The sequence below is a fragment of the Bos javanicus genome, chromosome 9, assembly GCF_032452875.1.
Source record: "Bos javanicus breed banteng chromosome 9, ARS-OSU_banteng_1.0, whole genome shotgun sequence".
NCBI lineage: Eukaryota > Metazoa > Chordata > Mammalia > Artiodactyla > Bovidae > Bos > Bos javanicus.
In genome coordinates this window covers 64,771,065-64,791,324 of record NC_083876.1, presented here as the reverse complement: position 1 = coordinate 64,791,324, position 20,260 = coordinate 64,771,065, and the positions used below count along the sequence as shown (strand labels likewise).

Sequence of the window (20,260 nt, the reverse complement as noted above, 5' to 3'; positions counted from 1 at the left end):
CAACTGAGTGACTGACTGAACAGTCTGACTGACAGTTCAGACTGAACTGAACTAATACACATGACCTTGTAATTATCTTTCTGCATGTCCACCTTTTGTCTCAGTTTGGTAGTATAATTAATATAGATGGGAAGTTCCCCTGGAGGAGGAAATGGCACCCCACTCCAGTATTCTTACTGGGAGAATCCCACTGACCCAGGAGCCTGTGTGTTCGCAGAGTTGGACACAACTGAGCATCTGAGCACACAGCATTAATAAACAGCCCAATTCTTCACTTAGAAGATCTGCAAAGGGGAGGAACCTGATAGACACTAGAGAACTGAGAACAGAGAACTTTGATGAGAGAATTGAGAACAACACCTTTGTGTGGCTAATTATGTAAAGAAAACTGATAATTTTATTCAGCTATTTGTTGATTTTTCCAGTCTTACACCTCAGACTGGTCAGGATTATGTCCTCAACAGAGTTTCCAATAAATAAAAAGTTCAAGAACATCGACAGGAAAGAAAGTTGAAATTACTGGTAAAATAAGGTCTGGATTTCATAGCAATTAGCCTCTGCAGGGTGTTATCAAGTCTGTAATCCATTATTATTGATAATTATGAGCTCACTGCATAATTTATGAGTTTGCCAAATGATTTTACAGGTCATGTTTGTATGTGTGTGTGTGCGCTTCAAATTTCATGCCCTCGTAGGTAAGGACTGTGTTTGTCTCCCTTACTGTACTTAGTACTTTGGGAACTTATGCAAAGGAAGTCTACTTTGGGGATGGCGATCAAGATGATACAGGTGGTGGTCTTTTGTGGTAATACTCCTCAATAGTCCATAAAAACAATCACAGTGGTGGAGATGCACCATTTAAATGGCTGCAACGTGTCTCCTTGTGAAGTTGTGTAGGTAGTCAGTTGTCTAGGGTGTATACTTGGGAGCAAAATAACTAGTTGTAGGACATGTATATCAAAATCATTATTGGCATAAACAAATTATTTTCCATAGTTATTGTGCTGACATACTTATTGCCCAATTTCCTTATCATATGTTCTCAGACTTTAACATTTTTGCCAGTCTGATAAGTATGAAGTGGCATTTTATTTCACATTTTTCCATTTCCTTCTGAAGTTGGCCATCTATGTTTATATTACTGGCTTATAATATTTGCATTTCTCCTTTAGTGAATTGTTCTTATATATATTTAAATATATCTTTTTCCAATTCCATTGGCTGTTTGACTACATTTAAAAAATTGATTTTAGGAAAAATCTTTATACAGTCTTGACATTAATGATTTACTTTTATGTTGTGCAAATATGTTTTCCCAATAAGTTGCTTATTTTCTCATTTATTGCATTTTGTGATATACAATTTTCATCTTAGGGGGGTCATTTATTTTATTTTTAGAAACATTTTCAGTTATATGTATAAATATATATATTATTTTTAAGTATTCTTTTCCATTATGGTTTATCAGAGGATATTGAATATAGCTCCCTGTGCTACATCAGTCAGTCAGTTCAGTCGCTCAGTTGTGTCTGACTCTTTGCGACCTCATGAATTCCAGCACGCCAGGCCTCCCTGTCCATCACCAACTCCCAGAGTTCACTCAGACTCATGTCCATTGAGTCGGTGATGCCATCCAGCCATCTCATCCTCTGTCGTCCCCTTCTCCTCCTGCCCCCAATCCCTCCCAGCATTAGAGTCTTTTCCAATGAGTCAACTCCTGTGCTATATAGTAGAAACTTATTGTTTATCTATTCTGTATATGAAAGCTTACATGTGCTAACCCTCCTCCCACTCCACTCTTTCCCCAAGCTCCTCCCCTTAAGCTGGTCATTTTAATCCATCTCTTCTTGCTTCTACTTCCTGTGCCCTATTTAAGGGATTTAATTCTTTTCAATGCCATAAAGATGTTCCTGTTTTTTCTCTGAAGATATTCAAGTTTTGCTTTTCAAATGAAGGTATTGTTGTTGTTGTTGTTCAGTCACCCAGTCATGTCTGACTCTTTGTGACCCCATGGACTGCAGCACACCAGGCCTCCCTGTCCCTCTCCATCTCCTGGCATTTGCCCAAGTTCGTGTCTATTGCATCAGTGAAGGTATTATATCTATCCATATTAATTTGTGCGTATGCTGTAGATTGAAGATAGCATACCCCAAAATTTATATTTTAATTTAAATTTTTGTGTAATTTACATTTGGTGGCTCAGGCAGGTAAAGCATCTGCCTGCAATGCGGGAGACCCAGGTTCAATTCCTGAGTCGGGAAGATCCCCTGGAGAAGGAAATGGCAATCCACTCCAGCACTCTTGCCTGGAAAATCCCATGGACGGAGGAGCCTGATAGGCTACAGTCCATGGAGTCACAAAGAGTCGGACATGACTGAGCGACTTCACTTTCACTTTCACTTTATATCAATTTACATTTTCCTGTATCAATGGCTTATTGTGCCAATACAACTTATTAAATAGTCCCTCATTTCCTGTATAAAGCCAGATCTGTCACAAAATGCTCTTCCATAAATGCATGAATCTATTTCTTAGATCTTTCTCAGTCTCATTGGCTTACTTGTCTTTCTGTGTACCAATACCACACTGTTTCAATTATTATTTTGTTGTATAATCCTTGACTCCTTTTTCTTTTTTTTCTGAATTTTTATTGGTTATTCTGTGCCCTTTATTCTTCCACATAAATTTTAAAGTAAGCTTTTCAAGTTTCACAAAAAATCCCTTTTGGAATTTTGATAGGAATTATATTCATTTATAGATAAAATGTGTAAAGGTTGATGTATTTGTAATATAATCTTCATGGTATGCTGCTCTATTTGTTTAAGTCTTTTATGTCTTCCAACAACGCTTTACTATTTTCTCAATAAAGGATTTGCACATTCTTTGTTAGATATGTTATGAGATACTTTATAGTTTCTGTTGCTTAGAATATTTAATTGCTATGATGTCATCAACATTGGTGAGCAGTGAGAGTTTCTATAGAATGTCAAGATGATCAAGGTCCCTGTGAATTATATTGTGACTTATAGCAGTTACCAGAGTTCAGGGGCAAGCCAGTAAATCTATGCTACACTCCATGTCTTTTCCACATAGCCCTCTGATTGAAGGCACTCTGGTTGCCCTTCCAGCTCATTGTGCTACAATTTATTTAAGTTGCTAGGTCATTTTTGGCAGTTTCCCATTCTCTCATTTCAAAGTTTGTTGTTTTGTAATCTGTGGGTGAAAATATAATATCTAAAGTCTTTGCTGTTCTATTATCTGTCTTTTTGCCTACTTTTTGTCCATAATGCTCATATAATTGCTTAGACTTTTTTTTTTTTTTTTTACCATAATCTACTCATTTTCTTTGGAAACTTTTGTGTGGCAATCTTAGAAACCTAAAGTTCAGTCTTCCAAAGCAAGATTTAGTCTTGCTTCTACAAGGCTCCTGTCACCACTACTTGAAGGTGTGGAACCACTTTAAATTTATAGCTTGAAATGTTTTGGATTACCCAAGTGATGTGAATATGGGCTGAAAATCCACGTGAGAAGAAATTTTTAATACAACTCACTTATGAATCTTAATCCACATTTTGATTTGTATGGCAATAAGGCAAGTTTTCCTAAATGTGGCACTGTGGAGAGATTTATTTCTTGCTCACTGTTTCACCATGAATGTAGACTTTTAAAGTCCAAGCTTGAGGGGAGGGAACCTATTATGCTATTAGTCTCCCACCTTGAGAAGCCTTGGACCATGTCTCCTGAACTTCATCAATTAATGAACTTCAAGAATTAACAAAAATAAAAATGCAAGTCATTTATATTTGAGAGAGAACCTCAAAACAAAAGTTGCTTTAATGTTCCTGGGGCTTATCTCTGAGGCTACGTTTTGGCCTCACAAGTCTTTTTTTTCCCCTACCTTTCCTACTCTCCCCTGTCACATAGGGTAATATCTTCCCTGCTGCTGCTGCTGCTGCTGCTGCTAAGTCGCTTCAGTCGTGTCCGACTCTGTGCGACCCCATAGACGGCAGCCCACCAGGCTCCCCCGTTCCTGGGATTCTCCAGGCAAGAACACTGGAGTAGGTTGCCATTTCCTTCTCCAGTGCATGAAAGTGAAGTTGCTCAGTCGTGTCCGACTCTTAGTGACCCCATGGACTGTAACCTACCAGGCTCCTCCATCCATGGGATTTTCCAGGCAAAGTACTGGAGTGGGGTGCCATTGCCTTCTCCAAGTATCTTCCCTAGTCACACCAATTAGACAGGTTAATACTTTCCCACATCCAGCCCCATAAGTATTGATTGGATTTCTATCTTTTTTGATATTACTAATAAAGCAAAATTTAAATACTTAATATATATTTTTTGGTTTTCTCCCAGTGGGAGAAACAATATGAATATCTAATAATGCATCGTGCAAAACACAAAAGTGTACACTTACATTTTTAACTTGCTTATTTCACTCAACAAAATCTAACATTACACAAGGTCCTGAGAATATTTACAAACATTCTAAGGGAATTCTTCTATTTCTTTTCCTAAATGTCTTCTTATTATTGCTTTTAGTAATACCTATTTACTCTATGTTACTTTTCTATTGCTGCTGTAACAGATGACCACAAACTCTGTAGCTTCAAATAATACAAATGCATAATCCTACAGTTCTGTAAATCAGAAACACAATACAATTCTCACTGGGCAAAAATAAAAGTGTAAACATGGCTACCAGAGAGAACTTGTTTTCTAAGCTTTTCCAGCTTCTAGAGACCACCCTTATTCCTTGGTTCACGTCTCCCTTTATCTTCAAAGACAACCATGACAGGTCACATCCTTTTCACATCTCATTCTCTCTAACTTTTCTGGCACTGTTGCATCTTTTTCTCTCATGGCATCCAAGGAAGAATCTTGGATTTTAATGATTCATATGTTCAGATCAGATGGCTCCTAGGAAAGGAATATCCTGAACAATCCAGTAGAATCTCCCCATCTCAAGGACCTTAACCTTATTCATATCTGCAAGGTCCCTTTTACCATGTAAAGTAGCATATCCAGAAGTTCCCTTGTCGTTTTTAGGTGGGGAGAGGAGGGTGCCATTTTTCTGCCTACTGAATCCCCAGTCAAAATTTATTATTATTAATGTCATTTCTTACTTATATTTACCAATATATTTTCCAGGTTCTTTGCTCACTGCTGCCTCTCCCTTTCTACATGTTTGGATTAAAATTATTTTCTTGAAAAAGAATATATTTTATTGATTTTCTTAACAAAGACCTATAAATTATCTTTTTAATGTGTCTATATCTATTTTTGCCATATAAATGATGATTTACCAGGGTATGGAATTCTAAATTCTAAATTCTCTTATTTTTCCTCCACCTATCTGTTGTTGCTCATGAGAAGTCAGCTGTCAGTCTGATTGTATTGCCTTGCATGCAACTAATTTTTACCTCTGGTAGCTTTTAAGATTTTTTTCTGTGTTTCTCTCTAGTAACTTTTAAGATGTTTCTTTTTGTGTTGATTCCTCAAATTTATTCTCATAAGTTTAGTCTTGAATTTATTTGTATTTCTCCTACTCAAGACTCAGTATATGCCACCAAGTTAAAGACTTATGTCTTTCCTCAATTTTGTAAATGTCCACATTGTTGATGCTAAGAGTCCACTCATTAGAAAAGACCTTGATGCTGGGAATTATTGAAGGTAGGAGGAGAAGGGGACAAGGGAAGGAGGAGATGGGTGGAAGGCATCACTGACTCGATGAACGTGAGTTTGAGCAGGCTCCGGGAGATGGTGAAGGACAGGGAAGCCTGGCGTGCTGCAGTCATTGGGATCACAATGAGTTGGACACGACTGAGCAGACTGAACAATGAATAACAACTCTGTTTTATTACCTCAAATATTATCTCGCCCTATTTTTATGATTTTCTTCTTTCAGAAACCTTAATAGATGTATTACCTATTCTATCCTAAGTTTTTTTTAAATCTTCTCTTTCATTTTTTTTAAATCATTTTTCCTCTTTGCCTACATTCTGAGTAATTTTCTCTTGTCTGTTTTTCAGCTCATTAATTCTCTCTTTAGTTGTACATAATCTCTATTACCTTTATACTTTAATTCCTATTCTAATTCCAGTAAGTTTTTAATTTTAAATACTAAGGCCTGTTGTTCAGTTGCTCAGTCATGTCCAACTCTTTGCGACCCCATGGACTGCAGCCCGCCAGGCTTCCCTATCCTTTACCATCTCCTGGACCTTGCTCAAGCTCATGTCCATTGAGTCGGTGATGCCATCCAACCAGTATTTCTAAAGCTTATATTTTAGAAATACTTTTATTCATAGCATTTGTTCTTACCTTAGGGTTTCTATGTTTTCTTTTATATATATATATATATTCTGAAGTTCTATTTACTCTTTAACCTTCATTAATCTTCTCTGTTTAAAGGACTCACTATCTTGTCATTTTTCTTCAAACTATACTTATCCAAGTGATGGAGCGCACTGAAAATTTACAGCCAATGCTCTCTAATCTCTAGTTTGCCAATGCATATATCTCCTTCTAACCAGCTGAGGTGTACACTTATGGAGAGTCCACTGTGTTCATCCCTAAAACTGATCATTCATCAAGCACCCAGCATATGATATACTCTTTCACAATATTTTCCTCTAGACAATGCAGTTTGCAAACTATTTCTCACATATTTCTAAAGGAATTTACATAGCTTTCGCCATGTGATTTTTATGATAAGTTCATAATTAGGCACTTTTACGTGTGGATGAAAATGCCACAGATTGTTTAGAATGAAATGTAGGAACTGTCCCAGCGCCAGTTAGAGGCCTGTTTGCCATTAGGTCTGTTTGATGTGCTTCCCTGCTCTGCTCCATGTTTCAGGATCGGGAGGTGGTGCAGCAGAGGTAGAATGTCGGGCCTTGCATGCTGTCATCCTAACCTACATATAAACTGGCTTTCAAAGGCGTTTGGCCAGTGGGAAGCATAGCCAGAGGCTGAAGAGAAAGAGCGAATTTAGGGGATTTCTGTTTTCTTTCTTTCCTCTGGTGATGACTTTGCAGTAGCTGTAACTCCAGCTCCTGACTTCTGCCATGGGCAACACCAGCATCCTTTCCTTCCTTTATGTCTTCAGCTGATGAGTGTAAATGGCTTTCTGCTATTGCTAAATTTTATCTTAGCAGCCTCTGTTTAAATTCCTAGAGGCCCCATCATCTGTGTAATCAATCCTACACTAAATCTGCTCTGTGGGAAATATTCCAAATTCTTTATATTCCTGATAAGTCTGCTACTGATACAAGGATTAAGTCACAGTGTCCAAATTCTAGAATTTAAACTTTTTGAAGCCTTTCCTGAAAAATTATTTAAATCCTACTGTATTTATGGGCTGTAAGGTGATATTTAGTTCAACACAATATTTTTGCTCTTAAAATATACTATTTGGGGTGATTTAGTCATTAATTCATAGAATTCTACAGACTACTGCTTGGATTTTAATTGAGATGGATAGACATTATGGTTGACTCTTGAACAATACCAGGGTTCAGGTCACTGATCCTGAGCAGTTGAAAATCCACATATAGCTGATCCTGGATATCCACAGGGGATTGATTCCAGGACCCTCAGTGGAAACCAAGATCCATAGTTCCAAAGTCAGCCCACTGTATCCCCAATTCTGCATCTGCAGAGTCAACAAACTGTCAATGTGTATCACCACTATTCACTAGAAAAGTCTCTGTGTACCTGGACCCTTGTAGTTGAAACCCATGTTGTTCAAAGGTCAACTGTAATTAGGTGGCATTGCTAGTCAGATAATTCCAAAACTTTTGAAATTAAGTAAAATGACACATATTTAACTACAGAGCTGACCACTGATCTGAGTGTATAGTAGATGTGAAAGTGTAATTACTGATTTCTTTTAGAATCAGTTGATATAAATGAACTGAATAAATCACAGTGCATTTTTGTGACTGCTGCTCAGTCACTTCAGTCGTATCCAACTCTTTGTGAGCCCAAGGACTGCAAAGAGTCAGACATAGACAAAGCCGCCTCTGTCCATGGGACAGCAAGAATACTGGGGTGGGTTGCCATGACCTCCTCCAGGGAATCTTCCTAACTCAAGGATCAAACCAGCATTTCCTGTGTCTCCTGCATTGCAGATAGATTCTTTACCACTGGGCTACTGGGAAGCCTATGTGCATTTTTACCCATTCCTATATGCCAAATTGTATCACATTATAATTGACACTATTTCAAGCTCTATCAGATTTATATGACATAGGGAGGGTGGGAATGTAAAATTGAGTTCCACAGTTAATTTTAGTTTTTCTCTTTAAAAAAACTTGACAGAGTTTTTTTAAAACTTTAAAAAAATGTTTACCAGAGTTGCTAAGATAGAGAAATTGATGGTTTTAAGTTCTTTCTTTTTTCATGTTCTCTACAAGATCTGTGAAGGAGACATTAATGAAAACATGAAATCCTAAAGCCCTACCTCCAGAGAAGTGGAAAAGAGCAGGAAGGGAATGAACTGCAGGCTTTTGAATTATGATGCGTTGACTATAAACACTTGCCTAGACCTACTGAACTGCTCTGGGTTCTTCCCTTGACAGAAGCTTCAAGGCCAGCTGCTGATGGTTTGAGAATTTAATTTCTGTACTTAAGATTCGCCATCTCATGCAAAGAGTTGACTCATTGGAAAACACTCTGATGCTGGGAGGGATTGGGGGCAGGAGGAGAAGGGGACGACAGAGGATGAGATGGCTGGATGGCATCACTGACTCGATGGACGTGAGTGTGAGTGAACTCCGGGAGTTGGTGATGGACAGGGAGGCCTGGCGTGCTGGAATTCATGGGGTCACAAAGAGTTGGACGTGACTGAACGACTGAACTGAACTGAATTGAAGATTTAAACACTGGGTTTTTTAATTTTCTGGGACAAAAAAGAAAATGCTCTCATATTTTATACCCAAGAAACACAATAATGAAACAAGAAAAATGAATATCCAATGATATCTCAGCCATTCAAAATATTTCATTCTTTAAAATGGAACTATTTGATAAAAAAAAAAAAAGCAACTCTAATGATGTGCCGGTCACAAGGAAAATTATGATTATTCTTGGATGTCTCCCTAAATAATAGAATAATGAGGACACCTAACCTTTGACTCACTGAAGCAGAGACTATTCCCTATGGGAAAGCACATTTTAGAGCAATGAGATACTAAAACTGAGAAAGCAATTACCTTTGTTCTCCTGCCATCTAGAAATAGCTAGTTGGGCAGCTGCATGAAGTAGACTCTCGAGTACATGAAGAAGAGGGCTAAGAGGAAAGCAATGTGATTTGGCAGCCTGGTATCTAAACCACAAAATTATGTCAGTATTGTTCATATAACTATATAATGAACCAAATCGATGGGTGATCTGAATTAATCAGAGCAGCATTTGCATGTCTGTAGACCTGAGCTCTCTGACACAACTTCCTTCCCATGTACCAGGTGGCCAGGTGTCTGTTTCACTCTGATGCATGGTAATGTAACCACAGGTAGTATCTTCCTTCCCAGAAGTGAGACTTAGCAATGCCTGGGTGAATAATCTCAGTAGGTCTTAAAACTCCTTTATGTGGCAGCACCCAGTTAATTTAATTGAGTATCATTTAGATTTTTTTGTTTGGTCTGGTTTTGAGACTAAACACATCATGAAGAAAAGATGTGATGTAATGCTTATACTCCTTGGAGAAGAAACAGCAACCCACTCCAGTATTCTTGCCTGGGAAATCCCATGGACAGAGGAACTTGGCAGGTTACAGTCTATGAGGTCGTGAAAGAGTTGGATACAACTTAATTCCACCACTCTACTCATGACTCATGTTAAATTCCAGTATTATGTGCTGCCTTGACATCTGGGGCAATCAGGAGGCCTCCTCTGGCCTAACTGCAAAATCCCCTCCATATTCTATTCTGTGGGTCAGGTCCCCTAGCCAGTTGGCACTCTTTATCCAGGGAACCAGGCACAGTGCCTGCTTATTCCTGAATTGTCATTGTTGTTCAGTCACTCAGTCGTGTCTATTTGTGACCCCTAAACTGCAGCATGGCAGGCTTCCTTGTCCTTCACTATCTCCCGGAGTTTGCTCACTCATGTCCATTGAGTCGGTGATGCCACCCAACCATCTCATCTTCTGTCTCCGCCATCTCCTCCTGCCCTCAATCTTTCCCAGCATCACGATCTTTTCATGGGCTTCAGCTCCCTGCCAGTCTAAGAAATTATTCAGCCACATCAATTATATCCTCTTGTGGAAACCAGAGTGTACTTCATCACTGGATACATCTGCAGCCCCTGATTTATCACCCTGTTCCTGAGCACAACCCTCATGTGGTTCCCCATCCCTGCCATGGCATGTGGTGTCCCTTTCTCTGGGTTGTGAGCATATGTGACTAACAAACTGCCATTGATCTCATCTGTCTAGTGTCAGGTATTGTTGTTCAACCTTATAATCCTAGGGCAGTGATTCTTCAACACGATAAAGAGAAGGTGATTAAAAGAGAGTCAAAGTTAATAGTTCTTCTGAGCTGATGAAAACATGTCAGTGTTGAGAGTATTTTCTAGACATGAGACTAAGTTTTTATCTGATCGGATAAAGAACTTGCTTTCATAATTTTCTGAGGATCTGTCTTCATAGTTTATGATAATTACTAACACTACTGCTGCTACTATCACTACTATTACTACTAATAGTTTTTATTTATTATATGTCATACATGCATAATTCTATTTAGTCCTTACTCTCATTTTAAAGCTAAAGAAACTGAGCTAGAAAGAGTTAAAATAATTTGCACATGGTCATAGGGTTAGTAACTGGCAGTTTCAGGTGTAAACCTAACTGGTTGCTTATTTTGCTTGTCTTCTATCTTCAGAGCTTCTGTGCTTAACCACAAGATTCTACCACCATCATCATTTACTATAATCATTATACTTCTTAGAGCCTCCAAATCATAATTAGAACTCACAAAAATTTGCTTGAAAACCAGTGGTAAATGGCAAACCACTTTAATTCAATTGAATTAATGAAAACGTAGGACTTCCCAGGTGGCGCTAGTGGTAAAGAGCCTGCCTGCAAAAGCAGGAGACTTAAGAGACATGGGTTTAATCCCTGGGTCAGGAAGATCCCTTAAAAGAGGGCATAGCAACCCACTTCAGTATTCTCGCCTGGAGAATCCCATAGATAGTGGAGCCTGGCGGGCTATCGTCCATAGGGTCTCAAAGAGTTGGACGCCACTTAAGCAAGTAGACACAATGAATAAAAACTTAAATTGTGACAAAATAATGGATACAATGTATGGTTGTTAAATTTAATTAATGATTTCTTATTATGCACTTACGTCTAGAGTTAGAAAGACATTCTACCAAGTCAAATAAAACTCCCAAGCGGAATCAATAAATAGATGTAAAGTGAAAGACTCTATGAAAGAATGAAACTAGCATTCTTGTTAAATAATGTACAAATTACTATCTAAATGACCAAAAGTGCTCTAAAATTTATAGAGAAAATACTGGCACATAAGAATATAAAAATACAAAAAAAAGATAAAAGGAAAACAGTGTCATATTTAGTCACTAACATATTTCTAAGATGATTCTAATTTTAAAACATTTTCTCTAGAGACTCTTGAATTCCCCATCCCAGGGTTTTATTTAGAATTTGAACTTTGTAAGAAAGAGAATTTTTTTCAGAGTCAGCAATTTAGAAAACAAAATAAATGTTATTGCTTAGATGACCTGGCTTACTTCACATGAAACAAGGCAAATGGAGAGTGAAAACTTCTGTTTCTTCACTTTTATGGATAGAAGATGCACCATGGAAAAGTTTGCCAGTTATATTTTTGGTCCTACACACACTTCATGGCCATGACCACTTTTCCAACATTTTCTGAATTGGATCTACTTGGTCCTCTTTGATATATAGTCTATAGTATCTTATTTACCTCTTTAAGAGAAAAATATTGCTACATTTTGCCATATATTCATGAATAACTAAAATAAAGTGGATGTGTGTTTGCCTGCTTGCTGTTGGGTGACTGGCTCCATAGCCTTCTTGACTAGATGGCTTCCATACTACTAACACTGTTGCTCTTCAAAGTAGAGAGTCTCTTCATGTGTGAACAGGTCATGCACCTGAGGCAATACTTGTGTGCAGAAGTGATTTTCAAGATATGTAACAAGTTTTCAACCAGGGCAACACAGGCACCACTGAACAGAAAGGACAATGGAGTAAAGGCCGGAGCCATTGGCTTTTTTTTTGGCTAGCTTATGGGGACATTCAATGGGTCTGAAGGGCAAAGATAGAGTTACTCATGGAAGGCTTGGTGCAGTGAATATTTTCTGTTGGACAGATTTATTTCAATATTTTAGCAGGAAATGTTGTTATACTTGTATATTCTTAGTGAATATCATTCCTAAATGTGTGTCCATTTATAATATATACATGCATATATATTACATACATATATATTATAATGCATGTATTCACAGAAGGGTTGAAGGGGCTTTTTAAGTATCTGGAATTTTTTTTACATTTATAAAGCAAAAGCCTCCTATATCTTAATTAGTTGTACACCAGAACTCTTTAGTGAGACACTGATAGATGAGTACTGATGAGGAAATTTATCCAAGATGGTTTTAAAAGTTAATAGAAAGAAAATTTTAAATGTTTTGATGTGGCTGCTTTTGGGGGAGACCTTTTTGGGATAAGAAAAGGGAATTAGAAAAAAAATTGCTGATGTTCTTTTCATCTTCATCATAATTAATTCTACCTGTGCATCATTTTGGGTCCAGTTTCCTATACATATTTGTAATGTGGGTTTCATTTCCATAAAATGGGAACATAATAAATATAAGGTTTACTAACGATTGTTTTATGTGGTTGCCAATCTGCCAAGTCGCATTCTTAATTATTGCCAGGAAACTAGGCATTTTTCAAACATATGTTTTCGATTTAAGACTAATATGTCATGTCAGCCCTCTCTACTGGACTGATGGGAGCCCAGTGGGACTTCAGAGTGTCTGCTTTGGTGGGTGACTTTTGGGGGTTAGATAAAAGCCCTAATAGGAGGAGATAAAGCAAAGCATCAAAAGTTTCTGAAAGCAGATTCTACAAAGAAATACATCAAAGAGTTATGCTTTCATTATAAGCTGATATTTTACTAGACAAGGATAGAGATCGATCTTCCTCTGGAAGCCATGGAGTAAAGGAAACCAGACCCTAAGCTACATTAATGAACCTAATTGCAAGGCTCTTGTCTTCTTTGAACAGCCTAACCAGGAGTTTTGCCTCAAATTAATAAAAAAAAAAAAAAAGTATATGTGGCTTTTTCATTAGCCTGTGCAAACCTGGTATGTTCCATCAAAGAATTCATTCCATGACTTGGAAAAAAGGAAACTGGAAATCAAAAAGATCTGGTCCAAATGAACTATATTTCTGAATGTTCCCCTCAAAAATGTTTTTCAGGTCCATGGAAATACCTTTTGGTGGTTTGAGTTTGCTCATCCAGCACATACTTTGGTTATGACCCACAGTTCCCTGATCTTGGCCAGAGAGCTCAGATACCTGTTAAGTACACATGCAAGCATGAAAAAATTTATCATTGGCATGAAACTATATCTTGTTGTTCTGAATTGTTTCTTTTAGAAAAAAAAATATATTTTAGTGTGGAATACCTCAATTCTGCCTTTGGATGTTCAAAGCACTGTTCCTATAGGACTTTGAAAAGATAGCAATTTTTCTCCAATTCTCTCAGCCAGTTGGATAGTTTTCTATTAGACTTATTGTAAGTCTTTTGAGTATTTTTTAAGATGAGAATTATAATTAATTCATAGAAGACTGAATGCAGATATTTTATTTGAATATTTTATTAAATGGGAATTATTTGAACACCATTCTAGCATAGTCTTCATGTGACAAGGTGACTTCTTTTTAAAATTTTATTTAATTTTGGCTGTGCTGAGTCTTCACTGCTGCACTCGAGCTTTCTCTAGTTGCAGTGAGAAAGATAGCTGCTTCTGTTGCAGAGCAACAGCTCTATAGTGCGAGGGCTTCAGTAGTCGTGGCACATGGGTTTAGTTGCTTCTCTTCATGAGGGATCTTTCCAGACCAGGGATTGAATCCATGTATCCTCCATTGACAGGCAAATTCTTAACCACTGGACCATCAGGGAAGTCTGCAAGATGTCTTCTATAATGACAAGATCAAATGCAAAAGTGAACGCTGGACATTTGCTGGGCAACAGTTTCTATTCATAACATTTTTTGTCTTCTTGAGAAATGGAGAACGATACATACAGAGTTTGCTTTTTCCCACCAAACACATCAAATGATTGACTCTGCAGCCAACACTTTAGAAATGGTATGTAAACACATAAATACATAAAGATGACTTAGTATTTAAAATAGAAGGAAACATCAGTGGTTATAGATGACCAAGCATATTTGGAAGAGAAAAATTGTAGAATAACCTTAAGGCTCAAGACTAAGTAAAAGCCTTGGAATTCAGTATTGTCATTATTTATTGTGTATATATTATAGTATATTGAATACACTATTGTCGGTGTATTGAGCTGAAAACTAGGACTCATCAGTCTGGTGAATCACACTTACATCTGATGCTTAACTTTAATAAACTACATGAGACCATTTAATAAACAGTATGTGAGATGACCGATAATGATTTATGTAAGATATTGTGCTTCACTCCTTTAGAAATAAAGATTGAGCTGAGAAATGTCAGTGGAAAATTAACATTTTATTTCAAATTTCTTAACAATTAGGACATTAGAAGAAGAAAAAGAATGACTAGGAAAATATTTATTGATAAAACTAAGGAATTTAAAAAACCATCAATTAACACTAACCAGTATGATTTTTTTTGTCATCCTCCTCCTCTTCCTCCTTCTCCTTCTTGTCCTTCACTTTAGAATTCTGGGGCCATCAATAGAATGAGTTTAGAAAATAAATCTCCGCAAGTGAAAATATTTACAAATAAAACCTAGCCTATCTTCCAACCAGCCTGAGGGATTTGGCAAAACTCTGGGGTAAGTGTAATTTTCTTCAGTGTCATGCAAACACAAGCAGAGGAGGGAAACTAACTTCTCCCTTAATGCATTGTTTCAGATCTTACCTTATGAAGTATTTCCCATGTACGTTTTTGTTAATAGTGTCAACTATTGGTGGATTCGTTTGTTTCCTTAGCAATAAGGCTTTCCTTTAGCAAGTGTGAGTACCTCTCAAATAATATAATATTTAGAATCGTCACAATCCCAAATAGATAGAACACAGGCCCTGTGGGTTTGAATCTGAGTTTGAATCTGTTAAGAGCCTCAGCAGTTTTCCTAGTCTTTCTTATCCTTTGTTTCTTGATAAGTAAAAAAATATATTGTGTATGGCAGTACTTCCCTAGAAGTGCCACAAGGAGCAAACGGGATCGTGCAAGTAGAGTGGATGCATAGCGCCCGGCACTTGGGCAGCCTACAGTGAATGGCAGGGATGATTCCAATAGCTGTGGATCCTTGCTTTGCCAACTACTGCTTCTGCACAAGGCACAGCTCCATGGTGTTGGTGCCCAGCAATCTTGTTAGAAGAGTATTCTCCACCCAAAAGAAAATTGCCAGGGATGACACAGATCTTCTCTTACTGGATATATGTCTCCCTCAGGGTTTATGAACTTATATCCAGCATGGATTGTGGGTATGAGCTAAAGTATTTTATGATAAAATATTCAGAATAAAAAATTCTTTCAACCCACAGTAATCTAGAGATAGCAAACACTTTAAGGGGAACTTGGCTGAATTTCAGGGTTTGGGGTGCTGAATTTTAAATTCTTCTTGTCCAAGGACTACAAGCAGTTGAGGCCAGGATTGATCATCTGGATTGCATCATCGACATTTGTTTGTATTTGTGAATTTTGTATTACTATGCACTCTTTTCATCATCATTGAATAGGAATTCCACTGAAATTTAAATTATAGCAGCAACGATAAACTGTGTCCTAGAATTTACATTAAATTCAGTTTTTTTAGCTATATAAAACTTATTCATTGTGTTATTCATTCAGTCATTAGGTTCTACCCAGATAATTCTGTTCTTTTACCTGGAATAATGTTTATCTCTGCCAGTCAAACTCTTACCAAGCCCTCAGGGCTCTTTCCTCCCAGAAGTCTATAATAAGCTCTCCTAGCAGGGGCAATATATCCTCTCCTATGAGAAACTTCATAGAATTCAGATGTTATGTGTTACCCACTGCCTTGGATAGAAGTTTTATATACAGTGCATGTTTAACGTCTGTCCATGAAGACATGTTGCTTGAAGACAAGAACCTATTATCTTTATACTTTCCACAGTACAATACCTTGTATATATTTGCTTCTCAATAAATGTTCATGTGCTTCTGTGTCTGCCAAAAGGTTAATAGCTATTGACATCAAAATGATTTTCTTGTTTGTTTGAAAAAAACTGTATTACTTCTGTCACATTCTGAAAGTAAAGAAAGAAAAAGATTCTCCGACTAATGGAGAAATTGTAGATAGTTTTTTTCCAAGGGAAGGGAGAACAGAGGCGAAAAATATTGTTCAGCTCTTCCTCTTCTTCTGCCATGAAAAGTGTTTGGACTCAACTGTGATATGTCTTTAACATGTCCCAACACATCAGAGAATCCCTGGATAGAAATGTGCCATGAAATACAGACAGAAAGGATATTTCTTCTTTCCCTCTACTTTTGATAAAAATTGATAACTTTTAACATAACATAGTCATTGTTTGGATTCGTTTTCCAGGTCTTTTCCCACAGCCAAAAGGTGGTATAGAATGCAGATCCATGGGTGAATAGGTACACAAATTTTTTTAAGTAACAACAACAAAAAAGTAAAGATGTTGATTGAAAGGGGATTTTGAAGATCGAAAAACAAGCAAACCGAAACCACTACCCAACTCTAAGGCTCGTAGTTGTCACCTTGAAGTCTGCTTTCCGAGCTCAACACCAGCAAAATGACTCCTGAAGAGCAGCGAGAGGAAATAGCAAACTGCTTCGTACTGTCACCACCTGAGATGGGTCAAAAAAGGGTTCCCTCTCCTGAGTCTCCCCCAGATGTGTGTATGTGAGAAGAAAACAGAGCCGCTTGCAATCAATTACAGCATGAAATTCAAAGTTGGCAATAAGAAATTTGATTGAGACAGAAAATATCTGTAGTAAAGGAAGTCTAGGAATCCTGTCTCCAAAATTCAACTAAATGCCATCAAAACGATGAACAGGATTGAAATTGAACACTCAGCTCCCAGGATATGCTTAGGACAATCATCTAAGATACAGAAAAAACATTGTGTCTATCAGGAAAGTGAAACATTGGACTACACTCTTAAAGAGGAATATGGCACTAGCATCCCTGAAAATCAAAGAGAATAAACCAGCGTCTGTGTGCATAGCCTGGCAGCTGTTCACCCTCACAGGTCCATGGATGATGGCACAACTCATTCCTAAGCCAGGCTTAGTCAGAAGAGAGGAAAGACCCTCCAAAGGATATATTGACTCTACTTCCCTGAAAATGAAGGAAAGTATATCCTTAAAGAGAATACATCTCCATAGAATATAAAAACTAATTTGATACTCCTTTTAAAGATTTTTTTTTTGATGTGAACTATTTTTAAATTTTGTAATAAATTGAATTTGTTACAACATTGCCTCTGTTTTATGCTTTGGTGTTTTGGCCTAGAGGCATCTTAGCTCCCCCAAAAGAAATGGAACCCCCACCTTCTGCATTGGAAGGTGAAGTCTTAACCACTGGCTGCTGCTGCTGTTAAGTTGCTTCAGTCGTGTCTGACTCTGTGCGACCCCAGAGACAGCAGCCCACCAGGCTCCCCTGTCCCTGGGATTCTCCAGGCAAGAACACTGGAGTGGGCTGCCATTTCCTCCTCCAATGCATGAAAGTGAAAAATGAAAGTGAAGTCGCTCAGTCATGTCCAACTCGTAGTGACCCCATGGACTGTAGCCTACCAGGTTTCTCCATCCGTGGGATTTTCCAGGCAAGAGTACTGGAGTAGGGTGCCATTGCCTTCTCTGTTAACCAGTGGACCACCATTTAAAAAAATGAACTAAACACAGATCAAATGGAAGGCAGGGGCATTGTGCATCAAGAAAGGATAACTCTTAAGGAAGGATGCTTCTTACAATACTGATGGAAATCTATTAAAATGGAGAGGAACTAAAGTAAATAATCATCTTTTTTTCTTTTTGTAACTTATGTTACTCATTAAGATCAAATAGTGCCAACTTATGCTGAGAAATAGTTTATTTGGAGTATAAATGAATGCGTCAATGGATATATTACCTCATTTCATTCACATAGCAGCCCTGACAGTTAGCAATTATTGTCCCAATTATATGAGTAAGAAAACAGACTTATAAAGGTTAGATAAGGAGCCCAAGGACACACAGCGAATAAGGAGTCGAGCCACATTTCCACCCCAGATCTTCTGATTGAAGCTGAACTTTTTGTTCAATAGGAAAATCATTGCTTCCCTTTTAAAAAATAAATCATCATTGTTGGCAACATTGTGCTATGGGTGGACAGATGATTCAAAGACTTGTCCAAAGGAGTTCTGGATCTACCTTGAGACCTTTAGAATCAATCACCAGAATGGAAACAATTTAACTACAGTCTGGGCAATTACCCCATTACATCCAACAAACTGGGGAGAATGAGCCTTCAACTTGACTCACAGGATTTAACTGTTGTTTTAGGAGAGGCCTGAAAGGAAAAGAGGTTTTGTCAATTGTGTTTTAACAGAGTGACTAAGTTGTGGGCATTTCCAAAGAGATCGTTTATTTATTTATTTTTTCTTCAGAGTTTGGTTTTACTAGCTTTGGAGACAGTGACTCAGACATTCTCCTTCCTGCTCTGCTCTCTAATTAGCAAGTTTGAGAGACCTCACCTTCAGAAAGGGAGGGGAAATAGCCCTGATTTTGTGCAAAACCTCACTCACACCGTTTGCCTAGACAGACTTCTAGAAATGTTATCAAGCCGTTAAAGGAAGTTGGTGAAAGAAGAAAGTACATGACCTGTTACAACCAGCTTCCCGAGAAGCACCAGCCTGGCCCTCTGACACTATCTTTCAAAGGCTCTTAGTGTTTTCAGACACACATTTAATCAAACACCTATTTACTCCATGACCCTCTGGAGTACCAGTCAAGTGCTGGTAGGTTGTAAGATACACAGTTTTTATCACTGCTATTCTAAGGTGAAGAGAACCATAACCAGGGCTTGTGATGGGGTAGAAGACAGGAGAGGAAAAGGTGAAAGCAATTTTTCCAAATTGGCCTAAAGCAAGAGTTGGGCTATGCAATTTCTCTTTTAGTCTGAAAACATTATATTAAAAAAAAAAAATCTGTTTTATAGGTTTTTGGAAGAAACTACCTCAACACTGCGTCTCAGGAGCAGGAGCACATCCCTGTTCCCGGGACTTCGGGCAGGCGGGGGCATGGCAGGGGTGCAACCGAGTGCCGCTGGGGAGCCAGGGCAGTCTGTGGACCCACTGTGATAGTCAGCCCCAAGAGAGATGGATTGTCAAGGTATTGAGGCTTCATCATCACCCAGGCGTTTTCAACAGAGTAAAATTCCTGATTACAGAGGAATGTGACAAGGTTTGTCTTACACAGTTATCGAAAACTTCCAACATTTTAAGAGACTAAGCGCTGAATGTTACCCACTGGCAGAGTGTGGGATGATGGTACTAATGAGTAACCGCTCTTTAGAGCAATAACTAAGGTGCTGTATGGAAATACCAGAACAGGGCACACAAAGGATCCGCCCATTAACCAGACAGCTCCAGCAGACATGGTTTCTGTTTTACTTTCTTTCTTGGCTTTAAGGGTTTTGGGGGAAAAAAAATTAGTCGCAAAAATATTAAAAATCAGGAAAAATTACGCAAAAATGCAGATATCTGGTTCCTCTTTTAAAACAGATCTAGCAACATGGGGGAGGGCCACATCTCAGCATGATGTCAGCAAACACCTGAAGCTGAGAATCTGTTGACCCTTAGCCGGGCGTGGGAGCCCTTAACCCGCCTCACTGTTCCCACGATTTCCCTACGTCCGCTTCCTCAAGCTGTCTAGGTACATGCCTGGCCCTGTATTTGGGTTTGAAACCCAGTAAATAAATGGAAGCCAATAACCTGACCCTCAAAGTTGGAAGGTATAACTTCCACTTAAGAAGCAGCAAGGCAGCAATTAAATAGCAATCTAACAGGAAAT

General features: G+C 38.1%; 1 long non-coding RNA gene across 1 annotated transcript in view; it reads left to right on the top strand.

Moving 5' to 3' along the window:
- Positions 1–19,838, top strand: part of LOC133253998 (uncharacterized) — a 51,615-nt gene extending 31,777 nt beyond the window's left edge. The window contains exons 3-5 of the long non-coding RNA XR_009738526.1: positions 14,151–14,368; positions 14,937–15,053; positions 19,407–19,838. This is a non-coding gene — a long non-coding RNA (uncharacterized LOC133253998). The remainder of the gene's footprint in view (positions 1–14,150; positions 14,369–14,936; positions 15,054–19,406) is intronic.
- The last annotated feature ends 422 nt before the right edge of the window (positions 19,839–20,260 follow it).